General features: G+C 37.2%; 1 long non-coding RNA gene across 1 annotated transcript in view; it reads left to right on the top strand.

Moving 5' to 3' along the window:
- LOC121487698 overlaps positions 1-17,291 on the top strand; it is a 147,401-nt gene that overhangs the window by 52,976 nt on the left and 77,134 nt on the right. The gene's annotated exons all lie outside the window — the stretch shown is intronic.

Raw genomic sequence — 17,291 nt, 5'->3', positions numbered from 1 at the left:
CTGTGCTTTCTCCCCACTTAGAGTCAAACAAAGAACTTCAAAAAAGAACCATTTGTTCAGATCAAAATGTCAATCTGAAGAGACCAACAACTCATTCTAGGGTCATAGAAACTCTTAGACAACTCTCTCCTCTGGTACATGAAGGGGAAGATGGTAAGAAGGCTTTTAGAAAAACCACCAGGGCTTCTTCTATTTGGAGGAAGTTAGAAGCTGAATTCATGGTGGGAGGAAAAGGGAAAGCAAGGAGGTAGAAGGAAGAGACTAGGGACAGTTGCCCTGTCCCTAATGAAGGTCCTAGTATGGGCAGGCTTGAGTTGGGGAAGAGAAAAGAGCTTTGAACTGGATGTGAAAGGAACCTTTTGGCTTGCACCAAACTGTACCTTCTCATAGCTGAAAGTGACCTCACTAATATGTATAAAAGACCCAAAAATCTATGGAATATGTCTGAGTGCAGAAGCAGAAAAACACCTATTACATTTCTTGTCTGTCCTTCCCATTAGAATTTAAGTTCCAAGAAGGCAGGGTTGTTTCATCTGTTTTGTTTCATTTTCACTTGCATAAGCCAAGGGACCTAAAATAGTATTTGATCACGTAGTAGGTGTGACATAAATATTGGTTGAGGGCATGAATAAGTGAATCTGACATAATATGATTAAAGGCAGTAATTGGAGAGAAAATGCTTCCTTTGGTACCTAGAGAGTCTAGCACATTCAATAAACTTGACACTTGGGTTAAGAAAAGCAATACCTATGTCATTTAATGAGCATGAAATGCCTGGTGAATACGGGGAGGGATTGCTGGTCAGTTCCGAAAATGCAGTCCATTTTAGAAATTATAGAGAATAGTCCAATCACTGCATGATGCTCTACTATCAAGAACTTTTAAATTTTCCTTACCAACAGTCTCACATTAAGGAGTGTGGGGCTTAAAATATTTCCAGTGTTTTAGAGTTATTGAACTTCTTTCAGTCAGTAAGATCCTTAGTGAAATTTCTTCCATCATTCATGATTCATGGCCAATTACCTTTGTTTTTTCAATTACTGGTCATTTTATTTGAGATTGAGTTTTGAGTATGATGAACACTTTTCATCATTATTTTATGTAGATTTGAGTAACAGTGAGAAAGATTGTCACTTTGACAAAGATATATGCTGCCACCTGCACAGTTCCTAACCTTCTCTAACAAAACACCTTGTTAGGTGCATATGATTGCCGCCCTGAGGACCCAAGGCCTGATACCAATCAGCGTCAGCCTGCTGGGTTCTTAGGTTTCTAAGACGTTAGTGCTCTCTTTCTTTAGTTTTCTAGAACTCACTGACATCAGGTTTTGCACTTCAAAGTCAATAAGGGTATGATAAAATTTTAAACTTTGAGTTTGAAAAAGTTTGTGCCTGAACAGTTTTGACAAAGATACTTGTGGGCATAAATATACACTCATGTCATATTCATGACTATTATATTTCAAAGTATGTCTAAGATGGCGATGATTATTTTACTTGGGTATGTGAACTTAGCTAAAAATATGTGTGCATCATCAGTCCCTCCCTCGGCACAGGTTGACCATCACAGTTTCCATGACTTCGGTCCATGTCCTGACTTCTCTTTCTCTTTCTTCATTGCCTGACATCTTTGTTCAAAGGTAACAACTAGCCTTTAAACTATATAGATAAGATCTTCCTCAAAAGATTTTAAAAGCATTTATGCGTATTTTAGAATAGTTTATGGAAGAGAATTAGGACTCTATTTTTCTATTTCCTGAAATAAAAATTTGGCCAGTTGTAGTCTAATTGCCATCATTTCATGGATGGTGGAAAAAGAATGTTATATATAGTCTTTAATAATTTTGGAAATGATTTCGTTGTTAAGGAGAGAAACAACAGGGAACTGTCATGCTGGAGAGGATGGATAATCTTTGAGAAGAGATGGGCAGAAAAGTACAAAAGACAAGGAAAGCGGTAAGAGATAAAGATTGGGGCAAGTAGATCAAATGAATACAAAAGGAACCAAGTGTAGGGATATCAAATGGTTGTCAACAAATGCATCAACTGGGATTAATAGTGGCTTTCCCAGAGCAGCTTGTTTTGAAAAATTTTAAGACTATTACAACCTATGTAGGGAAGAGAGTCTTGATCACAGTGCAGGAAGGGGCAGTAGGGTCACAAAAGCCATGTATTTCCAGACTCACCATCAATGTCAGAGAATCCTAGCTATGTCAACATTGGAGAACTAGTTCCAAATTTATTTTTTTCCACTGAGAAAAGAAAACTCTTCCTGCTAGGCATTTAAATTTAAAACAAATCTATGGGGATCCCTGGGTGGCACAGTGGTTTGGCGCTTGCCTTTGGCCCAGGGCGCAATCCTGGAGACCCGGGATCGAATCCCACATTAGGCTCCCGGTGCATGGAGCCTGTTTCTCCCTCTGCCTATGTCTCTGCCTCTCTCTCTGTCTCTCTGTGACTATCATAAATAAATAAAAATTAAAAAAAAAATAAAACAAATCTATGGTTTGGAAAGAATATAAACCAAAAAAGAAGGAGGAGGGGAAGAGGAAGAAAAGATGAGAATAAGATTGTTTGGCTCTTTCAGACTAGTTCACATCTTTGAGGTCTTCATTATTATACCTTAGACTACTAAGAGAGCTTGAAGAGATGATTTGTGCGCCACCCAAATGAAAAAAGAAAGAAAGAAAGAAAAAAGAATTATGGAGAATACAAAAAATGCTACAAATCTAGGTTTAAGGCCACTATTCTTCCAGTGGTCATGAAGAGGAGAAAACGATGAATTGTATTTTTGATGGAAAACAATGGCCTTTCTTCTCTCTAAGTGAAAACCTCCACCTTTGCTCCCTCTTGTCATGCCAAGATCCTTCTCCTTCTCTAACTAGACACATTTAGTGAAAGAATAATACTCAGTCATCTTCCATTTTTCTTCTTCTATGACTTCTTAATGCCTTACAATGGATTCCATTTCAGTCCCCTGGAATCTCACAAAGTTCCTACTTAAAGAATTGCTAAATGTCTGGATTGCGGTGCATCATTAAATGTCTTCGTTACACTGTCTTTCAGGTAACAATCGTGTTACTTTGATGTAGGAGACCATATGCTTTCCTGTAGTCACCCTATAACTTTCTCAAGCTCCTCACCTGGCCCCTCCTGTTCTGACTCTGAGTATTCTATGTCCCCATTCCAAATGTTTGACCTCAGAAATGTTCATACAACCATGAATTAAACTATAATTTTGTATGACCAATACTCAGGCCTACCTGCCTAGTGGAGACCACCTAAGTGCTGACCTTGTGTTCTAGCCGCCCACAAGAAACTTCCATCATAGTCCTACACATACTTCAGTTCAACTTGTCCAAAATAAAATACATCTTCTGTGTTCACAGACCTGCTTTTCCTTTTGTTCCTTAGATTGATTGACCATTCCTGGCGACCTACTCTTGAACTGATACTCTGCACCCACCATGCCTTTGGCTAAGGTTTACTTGTGACACACTGTATAATAGGCACAACAACCCTATGAGATGGATTATGATAACATTTTACAGATGAGGAAATGGAGGCAATAACTGGGTAAGGAACCTGCCCGAGAAAACACTAGCCTGTTAAGTTGCAGTGTCAGAATTCCTACTGACAGTTTCTATCTTGAGAGACAATAACATTTTTGTGTGATCCTGAAGGAAACATGTAGGAGGAAACGTGGGTTCATTCTGTTTCTATGGAGGGCAGAACTGAAACAATGAATAGAAATTATGTGAATACAGATTTCCACCAATTTATCAAAGAATTTCTTTAACAGTGGCATTACAAACAAAGAAAAATGTTTCTAGGCAAAGTAATAGCTCTGGACTTAGGACTAGAACTATTGCAAAAAAAAAAGTATTTTGGATAGAGAAGAAACTTAGATCACCCAAACTGTTAACATTCACAAAAAAATAATGTTTCCTGGCACTGCCTCATTTGGATAATAGATTCAATAGTCTGCTTACTAGTCCCATGAAAAACTAAACAGATGCACATGAACATTTAATAAATATAGTGCATAGTGGATAATCAATGTACTGTGTACTAAACAGTCTCAGGTCATGAACATTTTGGTAAAGTTATAATTTTAAATAGGAAAAGAGTGTTTTGGTTTTTTTTCCTTATTTCAGTGATTCCGTTGCTTTAGGTCATGTCATGCTCTGTGTTTTGGAAAAGCAGATTCCATGGCCTCTGCGAATATTTCTAAACGTTCCATCCCCATAATGGAGTTCTGGCTCCAGCATCGCCTTGTGTGGTTGGACCAGGAAGAGGGGTGAACAGGGTGATTGCAACACCGTGTTGTGAAAGTGAAGAGACCATTTCTTGTGTGGTTGCGTATGACTTTTGCTTTTTTTTTTTCCTCCATAGGTGCAGTACATCTGAATTTTGTGTAGTTTGGGTTTTCATTTATTTTTGCTTTCTAAGAAAGACTTTATCTAGCCTTTATTGTTTTAATGTCTGCTTTCAGCAAGAGTCTAATGTTCAACACTTTGCATCAGGTGATAATTATCACTCAGGAGAACTGGTAAACAAGGGTGAGGGGCAAGAGGGGTCATCGTCTCCAACTAAATCCAAAGTGGGGAAAATCTGAAAGGTGACGTAGTAGATGAGAAACGCCAGAATTCACGCGTGGTTCCCGTGGCTGGGCAGGCCCAGCTATATGCCCAGGGCTCTAGCTGATTCTGCGAAGGCCACTGGCAGGTGCCTACAATAAGACTCTTCATCCCCTTTAATTAGCACCTCATCACTTTCAGCTTGGTGTCACCCAGCTGGCTAGAGCACTACGACACCTCCAGCTTGAACTGGGCTCCATTCCATTTTCTTGGGGCTTATGGAGACATGTGGTGCTTTCGTCAAGTGCAGCTGGTGCTGGCACTTTCATTGTAAATTTAAAACTCTGTTTGGAAAAAGGTGATAAGAACAGTTTGTTTCAAGTCCCTGGTGTTTAAGCCTTAAGCAATTCCCAGCAAATACATTCAAGGCTCCTTCTGGTTTGATCGGCTACAATTTGTCGTCTTATTAATAGTAGCAGTGTTCAGATTCTCCTTAATGATATGCACCCCAAGGAAGTCTCCACACGGCCATCACTGTTTCTCTGTGGTTCAAAGTTTGTGCGCTGATTGCTTTGAGCATTTTTGGTGGTGCTTGTTGATCAGTGCAAGACATGAGAGAAATGCTGGCATCTGCATGCATTTATTTGAGTTTTTTTTTTTTTTTTTTCTTGTTCAATGGGGAAAAATGGAAGGCTTACTAGATGCATTCCACTTTACTGCAGTCCTTCCTCAATAACGCAGGTGCTAATATCTAAGACTGCACAGTGAACATGTACCAACTTTATGTCTTCTATTTTCCTAAACAGTTATTGCACCATCAGTATTTAACTCATTTCTTATGAATTATCTTGATGTGTATCGTGCTTGAACGTTATCACATAAATAACATTTTAATCTATTTTATAATCAGTCTGTATGTATCTCTTGGCTTTGGCCCCCAAGACTGAAGTTGTTGGTAAAAATATTTGTCTTTTCTTTGATTTTTTTCGTAAACTTCTTTATGTGGTCTTTAGGCATCAGGTAACTAAACTTTGGCAGTAACGAATGAAATAGTTCAAATAAAAATTACCTTGTATTTGTGTAATATTTGAAGCCACTTACCAAATATCTTTATTCTCTCAAGTTCACAATCACCCTTTTAAAATTATCATTATAGGGGCACCTGGGTGGTTCAGTGGTTGAAGCGTCTGCCTTTGGCTCAAGTCGTGATCCCAGGGTCCAGGGGTCCAGGGATCAAGTCCTGCATTGGGCTCCCTGCAGGGAGCCTGCTTCTCCCTCTGCCTGTGTCTCTGCCTCTCTCTCTCTCTCTGATAAATAAATACAATCATAAATAAATAAATAAATAAATAAATAAATAAATAAATAAAATTATCATTATATGTCATAATGACACCTTAAATTGTATGCATAGTATCTTCTGGACACTATCTAATTTAGTTCTCATGACAATTCTGCATATCATGGGTATGGAAACTGAAATTCAGACAAGCTAAGTTGGGGACTAGGGTCACCCAGCTAATGGCAGAGTTTGCAGATCCAAGCCTAGTGCCTGTTCTATAGGCTGAAACCCACTAAGCAGCTCTAGGCTGACTTGCTTACCTTCATCCAGAATCTCTTGCCTCGTCGACCACCACCAAAGGGCCACTAGGAGCCCTTGCCCATTCGTAAGGGCCTCAGACATGATCAATCATGTAACTTTGGCCTAGTAATTGAACTTCTCCAATATTGCACTCGCATGACTATTATAAAGATTAAATAAGGTAATAGGGTAAATTTTTAGTTCGCTAATCATTAGTTAACTTCATTTCTCTTTTATACCAGAAATCGAGATGCCCAACCTAATATCACTAGGTGAAACCGAAATTGTCTCAGTTGTTCAGCTAAGAACTGTATGATGTTCAACTTGATAATTCATTCTGAAGCAGGATGAAATAGAAGTTTTATTGCAAATAGAAGTTTTATTTTAGAACATATAGTGTAAGGCTACCCTACCACTTTATAAAACAGATGAGAAATATTTTTAAGAGCAGAAGGTACAGATAAACATTGATAAAAGGAAGTACACAGTTTTTAAAACTTTACATAATTAATAATGATAGACTAGTAGCAAGAGCCAACATTTCTTATGTAATCACTGTGTTTTTTGTAAACTTATTTTATCCTCACAACAAAATTATCTGATGTATAGTTTTTATTAAACCCATTTTGCAGATGAGGAAACTGAGGCACAGAGACAAAGCTATCCAGTACAAGAATTTACACCAGTCTGATGATAATGCCCACATCCAACCACGTGATATATTGCCTTAAAATAAATTAACTATTACTTTTTAAGAGTAGTGACTCTGTCAACATATACATTACAGTAATGAAGAGATATTCTGAACTTCTGTATTCCCAGATTAGAACTTTTGTGTATTTCAGCATTTATGTCATTTCTTTACTTGTTAAAACCAGTCCCTGTCAATAGAACTACTCATTAAAGTTGAAAATAGATACAAATTGAAGATATTTGAACTTCAGATAACACTAAATATATGTGTTCATTAGGTATTTTCCAGTTATTTCTGTCAGTGTCTGGTAACAATCTTTTTTTCAAGATTTTATTTATTTGAGAGAGAGAAAGCAAGCAAGCGAGGGAAAAAGCATGAGAGGGGTGAGGGGCAAAGGGAGAAGCCTACTCCCTGCTGAGCAGGGAGCCTGACATGGGGCTCAATCCCAGGACTCCAGGATCATGACCTGAACCGAAGAGACTGAGTCACCCAGGGGCCCCTGGTGACAATTATTTTAAACATTTAAAAAATAACTGCAGGCATAGGAAAATAATTTGTGAAAATAATAAATATTGAGATTTCTTTTCCTATTTTTTAAATATTTTATTTATTTATTCATGAGAGACACACAGAGAGAGAGGCAGAGACACAGGCAGAGGGAGAAGCAGGCTCCATGCAGGGAGCCCAACGTGGGACTCGATCCTGGGTCTTCAGGATCAGGCCCTGGGCTGAAGGCGGCGCTCAACCGCTGAGCCACCTGGGCTGCCCAAAATTGAGATTCCTAAAATAGGAAACCCAATAAACTGTCACTAGGGAAATAATTTCACAAAATTCAAACTTTAGGAATCACAACTTTCCTATTCAAATTGTCTGAGATGTAAAATCCCATGAGACATATCCCCATGGAGGTTATACATTAATTCCATAAAGAGAGAGAAAGAAAAAAAAAAAGAGAGAGAGAGAGAGAAAGAAATTGGAAGAATGCAATAGCCAGCATCACTTTGAATGCTTTAGTCAGCCTTTGAGGTTGTCTCCACTGTCACTGGTGAGGTTGCAGGGAACATGGTGGCCCTTAGCTCAGAAGCCCCTAGGCAAATGGGCACTTGCCCAGGGCTGAACCAGCTCGGTCAGCCAGGAGCCTTCCTTCCCCCGGATTTGGAGAAGAACCAAGGGTTGTGTTTTGTTAATCTGGGTAACCTCATTTTCTTCTCATTTAACTAGTGGGAGTTAATTGAACTACCTGCTGAGATCTCTGGCACATAGCTAAATAAGGTGAAATGAGGTTACAATGTTCCCTAACCCACTTTTGGCCCCATTTACAGTATGGACTGGTTTTCGAAGAGGGTCAGAAAACACTTTGAAAAAGGCAGATCACAACTAACAATTTCATAGCTACACCTATGTAGATTCCTTGTTTTCCTCCTCCTTAACTCCACCCTCCATCCTAAATATTTAGTCCTTTGCTGTCTCTTCCCTTCCTCTCACCCCTATCCACTTCCCATCTTTCCAAGCCTATTACCAGTGAATCCTTAGGACCTTCCACGTCTCTGTGTCCCATTGATGTTTCCAGACACACTGGGCTCATGACTTCTGTTTTCTGTAGCTTTCTGTCTTCTACCTGTCCTTACAAATCCTTCCAGCCTACAAAGACTATATCTATACAAGGTTGAATGTTACCTTGGAAAAAAAAAAAACAAATCCAACCCACATACGGCTTACGTTATTTTAAAATATCAAACTGTTTGATATTTTAACAGTGCCATGAGGGCATTAATCAATTATTTGGGTTTCAGGAGAAACAGATACTAGTTATTTTTGACATAAAAAAGAGAATATAGTCAGTGGCCAAAAAAAAAAAAAAATGTTTGAACAAAGCATTGCATATTTCTGCCTTTTTTTCCCTTGGGAAAGTGCTGATGGGGGAATTCATTTCAGTAACTCCTTAAAAATATATATTCTTCTTTTTACTACCAGCTAATACAGGTTTATTAGAGAAAAACATTTAAATTAAAATATACATAATCACTATTTTTTTCTTGTCTTGAGCTTGTACATATAAATTGTTATAAAGTGAGACAAAATAGCCATTTATGCCTCATTTGGTCTGTGTGATTCTGAAGATGAAGCCATAATACCTGAAACTTCCATTTCATACTGTAAGAGTTCACTATTTTTCTTTTACTTTTAAAAATAATTATTATTAAAGTATAGCTGACATACAATGTTACATTACTTTCAGTTCCTTTCCTCTTAACTCCTGTTTCCATCACTCTCAGTGCTAGTGGAATAGTAGCAATTATAAAAAACTGTTAAGATATATCACAGCCTGAATACATCTTTACATCTTTACTTCGTATTTATGAACCCGCAGATAGTAGCTAGTGTTCTCTTTCTAGATGTGACATAAATAATTCCTTTTATGAATTATCATTTTAAGTCTAACACCTATCTTATACGCATCCTTACCTTTACTATTAAGCACATAGAGACTTGATATATCACTCTATTTTTACTGAAATTTGTCACCGTCTCCTCCTTGACTTCTCCTGCTCCCAAGAATTTACCCAAGTTTGTGGGTTTATTTTTCTTATTTTGCTTGTCTCTAAACTTACTGTAGAAAGTTGACTACCACATGACACCACAGAGGGAAACAAACTGTCATCCTCAGGACCTGGACTCACCGATAAAACAACTCTCTATGTTCATGAAACCTGAACTCAAATTTAGTGGGAATCTCATAGAATTGTTCCTAAAACTATGTCTGTTTTATGCAGCCTCCCATGGAACATTCTTTAGACCTTTAAGTTCAAGTTAAAAGTAATCAGTGCCTTGGATATTGAATGTTATTTAACCTGTTTTAAAAAGATTCATAGTTACATCCTAATAAGATAGGATAGATGAATCAGTCAGGAAGAGTAAAGAGCAGCCGAGATGAATACTCAAACATCTTTGTGCATTTAGAAGCATAGAAGCACATTGACAAATAACAGAATATTCCTGGGGCGAATTTAAAAGGCGAAGGAGTGGGGGCGCAGAATAGTATATATATGAGCCCATCATTATCTGACAAATAGCTATTTCTATTACAGAGTAATTCTTTTTTTTTATTTTTTTATTTCAGAGTAATTCATTTTTTCACTGATAACCTTAAATAAAACCCAAACCTGCATAGGAGTACATATTCTTTTCCAGAAGGAACAAATAAGTTTGGGCAATGTGTAAACAGAATCAAGAGACCAGGCATAGTGGTCTTACCCACATTTCCACACATACTGTCAGGCACAGAATGATTAGAGTATAAAAATAAGAGAGATGGTGACCAGGTTACTTTTTTACATTAGATGTGACTTGAAATTTGAGTTTAAACAAGGTATTTTCAAGCATATTTCCTTTCATGAAATGTTTTAAAGACATATGGAAAGACACATGTTTAACAATTATAAGATAAGTTCATTTGAAACTCTTTAGAATAAGATTGAAGTTCTCTAAATCATGGTGTCTCTGATTTTCAAAAGACCAAATCAAATCCCTAAAAGAAAGCAATTGTGATGGAGTTAATTAAGACAACTTTGTGGCTATATTTGATCATTTTTAAGGAGTATAAGTTTCTAAAGGGTATAGGTTTTCATGTTTTAAATTGTGTGGGTCTTCTATATAAAAGGGCCAGGTCCCCTCACCAGATGTTTGTGTATACCTGCCAGGGGCTACTTACACATGCGTAATGTTGGGGAGTAAATCCTCTTATGATCTGGTTTTTATAAATTTAAATTTAAGAATAAATTTAAGGATTAATTGATCAAAATCACACAACAAAATAAAGAAATATATCTACATTTCCTTGTTAAATCTGATTTTTTTTAAGAGCATTTTTTTTTAAAGAGCACATTCTTAAATCGTAATCTCTTTTCTGGTTCCAAAGACGATTGGACTACAGAGGAACAAAACAGCTTGCCCATTTCAACAGATCATTTTATTTGGGCTCCAGGTTTCTGAATGAACTTCCACATATGCCCTAGTAGACATCTGAACTCCATAAACCCACAGGTGTTTAAGGAGCCCTAAAGCCTGGGTCAGATAGCAGGCTTGCTCCACTATGACTTTGTAAAGATTTCGTACTGTGTAAACAACACTTGCAGGGATTTCTCTTTACTGCTGGATAAAATCGGTAGCAGGAAGAGCCACATTTAGTTTTCTTCCTTAACTATGATGTGGTTGAGCTCTATTTCCGTTATGAACGCTGTATAGTAGGTTATCTTGTCCACAGTGTAGGTAGCATTTTCGTTCTTTACTTCACGAACAGGACAGCTTGGCACAAAGCCTCTTAAAAAGGAAAAAAAAATAGCCATCTTAGAAGAGAAAATGTGTTCTGTTGCAGTGATTTTCCATCTTCCCTGTGCTATATTAAGAAAACAATTTTGAAATACCCAAATAGCATTTACTTGTTCTTCCTTAAAACTAGAGAGTTTGTATAGCTCAGATACCCTTTCTATAACAGAAATTTGAGTGAAGTTTGTGTAAACAAATGACAGGTCATACCCATAATTGTCCAAGAAATCTAGTTTTGTTTTCTTTTAGTAATTATGCCCGAAACCAGATTTAGAGGACAAAGTCAGAAGAAATATAGAAAGCTTCATAGAACAATACATTTACAATATGCCTTGAATGATATGACAAATTATAATATTCAATAGACTAGTATTAGTTCAGCTTAGACTCAGAAATTGAGTCTAAGAAGAAAAGCAAGAAACTGAGTCTAAAGAAGAAAAGCAAGGAATTAAAATGGGGAAAAATATGCTTGAAGAATGAAAATAAAGTTACCTATCTTTGGTGTACAGTAATTAGAAACTAGGGAAAAAATAAAAATCATCAGGGGATTTTCAAGATCAGAAGAATTTAGAGGGGAAAATATAAAGGTCTATAAGAAGAGGTTGCATGAAAAGGCATAATTAACTCAAATAAAAAGCCTGGAGTCTCCATATTGCTCCTGTTTTAAAATTGTAAGTAATTTCAGAAATCTGTTTATGATAAAATTTTTCTGTCACATATTAAAGTGGTATACTTTGAAGTGTATTTGAAATTGAAGCAGAATAAAAACAGGAACATCAAAATGTTCCTTTATATGATCTAAATGGTATTTCCGTGCCTTGCTTTAAATGCAATATTTTATTTTTAAAAAAGATATTTCTAGGATGCCTCAAGAGCAACAAACGCAAGTCTCCTAGGGAAATGATAATTCCTTAGGCAGCATTGCTTTAGAGTACACACAGGTATCAATAAGCACCAAAGAGTCTTGTGACCTTTCTGCATTAGAAGGTTGCTGAGGAACACTGCCCCTGCCTCCATGGTGAATAAACAAACCTTTGGGAAAAAGAAAAAAAAAAAAAAAAAAAAAAAACATTTGGGAAGAGAGAATCAGATCCACTCAAGTAAACATTGATTAGCAGTCCAGCCTGATTCACCTATCAATGAATCATGTATAAATGATGAATCAAGTGAACGACTGAAGATCAAAGACCATCAGCACGTAAAAGTAAAGACTCAGAGTTAACCTCCGCATGAGATTAGACATCTACTGAGCCAGCACCTCTGCCCTCTGGACAACACCCTCCTCGTGCTTCTTGCACATGCACAGCTTCCATAGTCTTCTACATTTAAGCCACTGTGCTAGCTTTCTTAGGAAAACGTGTCTAAATCTTTCCCTGGAACATCCTCAACAGGAGGAGATGGTAATTTCGGAGAGGGGTTTGCTTTTGAAAACAGGCAAGAGTTATTTGTACCCTTGTCCAGTGAATCAGATGAGAAAACAAACCAAAGGATGCACATGTGACCAAAACCCACGTGTGCACATCCTTGTCTCTAGCCTTCACTGTACTTTTATTGACGTCATCTTTTATAAGGCTGAACTTCCCTCTAGACCACAAGCTTCTCAAGGTCAGGAACCATCAGGAAGCTACTGCCATCATTTTATTTCAACTTTAGCACTTGCTCATTGGTTGAAAAGAACTGATCTTTTTGGATGGTTCATAAATTGCCGCTGAAGGCAATCCGGAAGAGAATTATGAAGCATGAACATCTTTGTAATAAGTATTAACTATTTGGATGAAAAAAACATACATGTTCTGAACTTTTAAAAGCTAAATCCAATTATTTATAGATCAATGCAGAATATCTACTTCAAATTGATAAGATTTCAATAAAGTGTATAGTGTCAAAAATTATTTAAAGTGCATATCAAGTTATGTATCATTATTTCTTTTTTTCTCCCCAAGTACCGTATACAACTCTGAATTCACCTCTCATTTCCGGAGTTACAGAAATCTTCCTTAACGCCTTTTGTTCGTTTGGACAACACCGAGATACATTTCTCATGCTTTGTATTTATGAGTTAGAAAACCTACCTCATGTATGGCAGATTTACAAATGATAAATTTATAATTTCATTTCTAATTCTCATTTAATTTTTAATTCTAGTTCGTGATATTGCTTCAACAGGGGAAATGCAACTTCATCACAATGTACACTTGTTGGAAAGTATCTTAAGACTTTTGGGGCATCTGGGTGGCTCAGTTGGTTAATCTTGATTTGGGCTCAGGTTATGATCTCCGAGTGGTGAGATGGAGCCCTGTGTGGGGCTCCGTGCTCAGCCCAGAGTCTGATTGGATCTCTCTCTCCCTATCTCACTTTGCCCCCACCCCCACACGTACGTGCTTCCTCTCTCTGTCTCTTTCTCTCTGTATCTCTCAAATAAGTAAGTGTATCTAAAAAAAAAAAAAAATAGTGTCTTAAGACTTTAGAAAGGAGGAGTGCCAGAAGGGCACAGTTGGTTAAGCTTCTGACTCTTGGTTTTAGCTCAGGTCCTGATCTCAGGCTCATGAGATCAAGCCCCTGGAGGGGGCTGCTCAAGTTACTCTCTCCCTCTCTTTCTGCCCCTTGCCCCCAAGTGTTCTCATGTGCTCTCTCTCTCTCTAAAATAAAGAATCTTAAAAAAAAAAAGAAAGAACTTCAGAAAGGAGGCAGGAAGTGATAAGGCTACCAGATAGAAGTATCGAGGAGGGCTAATGGTTGTATCAATTTAAAGTCAAATAAATAAATAAATGTAAATAAAAGAGGCCTAATGGCATCTGAAGTTCTATCAATATAAGTCCATTTAAAGATATTAGAAAATATAGAATATTGCTAAAGTACGAAGAAGCTAAAGTTATATATTCAATAACACTGTCAACTCCTATGATCATTCAAGGTTACACTCCAGAGTTTGAAGTAGAGACTATCTGAATAAACATTTACTTGAAAAATGGACAGGCTGTAGGAGATACAGAAAAAAATGTACACAGATGTCAGCCTAAAGTACATTTCCCTCACAAATACATAGAAATTGCTGGTCTTTTGCTACACATGGTATTACGTTTATTCACTTTTGGTGAAATAGTTCAGTAAAGAGTACATGTGTTTTGCTTGTTTCCAGGAGGAAATAAAACCACCAATCTCCAGTGATAGTCTTTTCATCTTTTCCATCTAATATTGTGATTATCTTTACCTAATAGGTTGAAAACTCTCATGACTTTGCCTAGGTGGTTTGAACTAATTTTAAAAAAAAAAGAAAGAAAAGAGATGAAAGAAAGAAGAAAGAAAGAAAGAAAGAAAGAAAGAAAGAAAGAAAGAAAGAGGTAAATGTGGAACATACATACATAAAAGACATTTTTTACCTAAATGTCTTTGTAAAATGACCAAAGAAGTGAAGAACACTTTAAATTCTATTCACTTTTTCATATCAATTTTCAAGTAGATTTGTGTATCTTTCATAAGCTTAAAATTCAGTTAAATGTAAAGAACTTTATTCTGATAATGATGGTCTATTGACCGAGAGCACATGGGAATGAGAAATGTAATACAACCTAGAAATACTTAGATTGTTGCTAGAGAAAAATAGGCTGTAAATGAGGGATTCTTGGGCCCAGACGTGCTATAGTATGAATGTGTTTCTAATCATTGAAAATCATCACTGTGCGATATTCAAACTAAGAAAGCTTCATTTCTAAACTTGGAAAAACTGATTTCATGTGAATAAAATCGTCCTCAAAATTGGATATAATGTTCAATAATCTGAGTTCAGAAAGATGTTTTAAACAGCACGGCATTTAATATTGCCATCCAGATACTGTTCTGATGTGCTGAGTGCAGTGTGCGGAGTGCACTACTGACGTAGATCCGAAATTTGCTGAGGTAGGAACTGATGAATACACTTCCTTTCTGGATTTCTTCCTCATCCAGAAACAGAACAGGAAGGTCATTTTAGGGAGGGGGGTTGCCCAATAGAAGAGTATGTGAGTCGTATAAAATGGTTTATTTGGATTATGAGCTCTTCTGACATTGAGTATACAATGCGTATTTTTTAATCTACAAAGAAATATAAAATAGCTGTAAGTGATAAACAAGACTGCAAAAAAAAGGAATAAAAATTCTTTTTAAACAATATATCTCTCAATATACAACCCTAGTACTTAGTGAGAAATACCAACATCTAAATGTTACATGCTCTCACCATTACAAGAGGCAAAGCCGTTCGACCTCCAGGAGATCTACGAAACTATATTTCAGGAACAAGCAAACAAACAAAATCCTAAAAAGTAGATGCAATAGCTTGATAGCTAAGCAGCTGCTATATCACGTGGCCCTGCATGTGACAATTACAAGCCAGTACATTAGAGTAACCAAAAGCTAAACTCCTAGCGAGAGAATATTTGCTGTCCGTCAAACATAGGCCTATGGTTGCAATAAATATTTCTCTCCATATATCACTGGCTACCTGCCTATCTTTAATTTCAGGCCTTTGAAATTTTACCTCATGAAATATTAAGATATGCTTGTGCTCTCCTATTTTTAGTCCTGTTTCTCAAAAGTGTTCTATTTGTATAATACATCAAAAAAGAAGACAGTGGCTGTATGTTTCTTCCCTTTGTTGGGATATGTGGAAGGAAGGGAGTGGATGTTATTTTGGGCGTGAGTTTGTCTCTGGTCAGCTGAAACACATCAGTGAAGTAATTTCTATTTAAGTCTTGGCTTTGCCACTCAGTTTGTAACAAGCCAGAACTATCCGACAGAAATCAGGACACAAATCAGGAACAGTTGCCAGAGAAAACACAGAATCAAGAAGAATTACATTTATAGGGTGGAGGGAGTGGTCAGTGGTCGCTCAGAGCACAAGCCAGCAGTCCCATCAGAAGTTAGGGTCACTAGATGCCATCTACTTGCTCGAAAATCTCCTAACTGTGTGAAAGGTGGAGGCAGCTGGGCTGTTCTTCATCTCATTCTTGATGTGCAAAGAAAAAGAGGAATTATTGGGTGAGAAGGATGAGTGAGGCGCCTTCTGAAACAATTTTACATTAATAGCTCTCTTCACTTTTAAATGAGCTGAATACCCGAAGAGTGTCAACATTCCCAAACTCATGTCTCCTTCATGTTTTGACAACGTTCCCTGACCTAATAGCATCAAGTTTTGCAAACCCTCTTGCCTAAATGGCAATTCTGCATATTAACTGAGCTCTGTTTTGCCAGGGGTGTCAAAATCTTGCTGATTTTCACTCACTGAAGTGGAAGACTTGCTTCTATCAATCAGCAACATCCTTAGCAATTTATCCTTTCCGTATAAACCAAAGCGAGATACGGTGTCCCATTTTTAAAATTTCGTCCATGCTCATCATTTTTAGAAGTGTAATCAGAAGGCTCTGAGCCCCTCTTCTGAAGGTGGGTGATTTATTTTGAAATGGCTTTTCCCTGGGCAAGATCAAATGCCCATGCGCAAACCAAATCCATAAAGTAACTTTCCCATCCTCTGCGATGTGTTTCATGGGAATAAATAATATGGTCACACAATTTTACTGGTGGAGAAAACCTTAAATATCACCTATGACATGCATTTCATGTCACCGCAGAGGAATAGGACATTCATTTCATGTCACCGCAGAGGAAACAGAAACTCCGAGAAATTAAGTAACTTTCCTAAGAGAGAGTAAATCATGCTTTGGTGGCGGGGTACAGGCTGGCACCCAGAAGTCTTCATTCTGAATCTGGAATTCTTGTCTGAATACCTACAAATGTTTCCCTAAGAAGTGTACTCTCATGACTTTTTTTTTTTTTCCCTCATTTGCTCTCTTGCTTTCTTGCTCTCGCTCTTTCTCTCTCTCCAGTTCTCCAGTTTTACTTTTTCTTCACTTTGACAAATTTAGAATCAACAATTCTTTTCCTGGCTTACTTTGTTTTAATACAAAGTATTAAAGTTACCTTCTTTTTCCCCAACGCGTCTGCTGAAGACCATTAATAACAAAGATGTTCAGAACGACTCATTCCATATCATGAAGCTGCTAACCTACATTACCATTTTTTACTTAACAAAATTAACCTGTCCATGGAAACCCCGGGTAGGCAGGTTTGCACTTAGA

This window comes from Vulpes lagopus, chromosome 3 (assembly GCF_018345385.1).
Source record: "Vulpes lagopus strain Blue_001 chromosome 3, ASM1834538v1, whole genome shotgun sequence".
NCBI classification, from domain to species: Eukaryota; Metazoa; Chordata; class Mammalia; order Carnivora; family Canidae; genus Vulpes; species Vulpes lagopus.
This window is presented reverse-complemented; position numbering and strand designations above follow the sequence as displayed.